Source organism: Peromyscus californicus, unplaced genomic scaffold, assembly GCF_007827085.1.
Source record: "Peromyscus californicus insignis strain IS unplaced genomic scaffold, ASM782708v3 Scaffold_23__1_contigs__length_62951481, whole genome shotgun sequence".
Taxonomy (NCBI): Eukaryota; Metazoa; Chordata; class Mammalia; order Rodentia; family Cricetidae; genus Peromyscus; species Peromyscus californicus.
Window position 1 is genome coordinate 61,927,998 of NW_026294534.1, and position 2,712 is coordinate 61,930,709.

Here is a 2,712-nt window from a genome sequence, read left to right on the forward strand (position 1 = left end):
TCTTTCCTGTTGCCCCCGAGACTGTTTCTCACCCATTCACCTATCTGGTATTATTGACTGTGTTTCTTTGAAGTAAATGGCTCATGTAGCCCAGGGTGGCCCAGAATTCCCTATGTATCCAAGGATGATCTTAAACTCCTGATTGTTTTTGTTTGGAAACAGGGTTTTTCTATGTAGACCAGGCTGGCCTCGAACTCACAGAGATCTGCCTGCCTCTGCCTTCTGAGCGCTGAAATTGAAGGCGTGCACTGCCACATTTGATTTATGGTATGCTGGAAGTTTTGTGAATGTTAGAGCACTCTACCAACTGGGCTACAAGCCCTCCGCCAGATGAGCCACAGCCACAATCTAAGCGTTACACAAGCCATATACTTTGCTGTGTGCAGAGGGGAAAGCAGGGAACGGTAGAGGAAATAGGAATCCCCTCCTCTTCTCTTCCCTCCTCTTCTTCTACCCCTCCTCCTTTTCTCCCCCCCCCCCCCTTCATTTAGTTAGTTAGTGTTTTTTTGTTTTTGTTTTTGTTTTTTTGGTTTTTCGAGACATGGTTTCTCTGTGCAGCTTTGCGCCTTTCCTGGATCTCGCTCTGTATCCCAGGCTGTCCTGGAACTCACTCTGTAGCCCAGGCTGGCCTCGAACTCACAGAGATCCGCCTGGCTCTGCCTCCCAAGTGCGTGTGCCACCACTGCCCAGCTAGTTAGTTTTTAACAGAGTCTCACTATGTGTCTCAGGCTGACTTTGAACTCAAGATCTTCCTGCACCAGTCTGCCAGGAGTAGAGCTGCATGCCAGGCAGGAGGGTGGAATGGAGGCACAGCATGAGCTGGACTTGGGGTCGGGGGAGATGGCCACAGTTTTGAAAAGACTAAAGTCATCCTATAAAGCCGTGATTTATCTGAAAACATGAAGGGGCTGGACAACGGCAAGAGTGCTGCTGAAGGTACCTGCGGCTAAGCCCTGCGGTTTTAGTTCAGTCCCTGGACCACGTGGTAGAAGTAGAGAACCACAAGGGGACCATGAAGTGAGTCCTCTCCTCCCCCTGCAAAATAAATGTCACAAACAAAACATAACCAAAGGAGAAAACAGGAGCAGCAGCCTTCAGCACCCCACGTCCTCACTGTGAGCACAACGCGATCCAATGCCTCATGCCCCTGCCATCGAGACATTCCCACTGAGACAGACTGTATCCTTGAGCTGAGAGTCTAATAAACGCTTCTTCCCTTCATTTGCTATGGCAGGCATCTGGTCACAGAGAGAAGAGAAGTGATCCACACACACATCTCAACAGAGCAGGAGTGTGCACACGCCTTACCCCAGCACTCTCGGCTCAGGCAGGAAGAGCAGCCTGGGCTACACATGACCCTGTCAAAGACAAACAAAAGCAGGAAAGAAAACACATGCTGCTACATGAGCTAGAGGAGAGCAGGTGTGGACAGCCTGCCAGAGGTTGTCTTACTCTGTAGCCCAGACTGGCCTGGAGTTCACAGCAATCTTCCTGCTAAGTAGTGAGATAAGAATTATGAGCCCAGCCAAGGCTACAGGGAGAAACTCAACAAAAACCAGCCAGGCGGTGGTGGCGCACGCCTTTAATCCCAGCACTCAGGAGGCAGAGGCAGGCAGACCTCTGTGAGTTCGAGGCCAGCCTGGGCTACAGACAAGTTCCAGGAGAGCCAGGGCTATACAGAAAAACTCTGCCTCGAAAAAGAAGAGAAAGAAAGAAAAGAAAAAACAGACAACAAAGAAGTTCCCATAGGAGTCCAAGAAGCAGAAGTGGAGACCTAAGACACCAAAGACAGCTTGTGCCAGTCAGTTCTCCCTTTACCCTGTGGGTCCCAGGGACTGAACTCAGCTTGTCAAGATCAGCGACAAGTGTCTCTATCCACGGAGCCATCTTTCCAGGCTCTGGGGTGGCCATGCATCAAGACCCCAGTGCCTGCTGCCAGCTCTGTAAACCCTCGTCTGCAGCAGGGACAGACGTGCACATAGGACGGAGGCATGTGCTCCATGGACCTTAGTTGGGAGGGAGAGCTCAAGTTTGTATTTGGGGTTATTTTTTAAACAGTGTCTCACTAGCCTTAACTAGCCTGAAAGGCACTCTGTAGACCAGGTTCTCAACCTTCCTAATGCTTTGACATGTTCCTCACGCTGTGGTGACCCCCCAACTATAAAATTATTTTGTTGCTACTTCATAACTGTAATTTTGCTACTGTTATGAAACATAATGTAAATATATGTGATCCCCAAAGGGACCGAGACCCACAGGTTGAGAACCACTGCTGCAGACCAAGTTGACGTTGAACTCAAGAGATCTACCTGCCTCTACCTCCAGAGTGCTGGAACAAATGGTGGACGTCCAGCTTAGGGGGGTGGCATGATTAGGGTGCTGGGACAGCATGTGTCAGGGTGGGATAACGTCTAGATCACTGGGTGAGAGTGAAGAGAAAGAGTCACCCCTTCCAGCTCAGCCAAGAATGGTCTGGCTCATTTCCCAGAGTCACCCTGATTGGTCCAGGACTGCATGTCAACCACTGAGACTCAGGCCCATCCTCTGACCACTTGTTACACACTCCACACACTAAAAATAAGCAAATAACTAAAGTCTACAAATAAAAATTAGGGGGCTGGAGAGATGGCTTGGTGATTGAAAGCACTGGCTGCTCTGGCCGAGGACCGAGGCTCAAACCACAATCCATAAATCTAGTTGTAGGGATCAAAC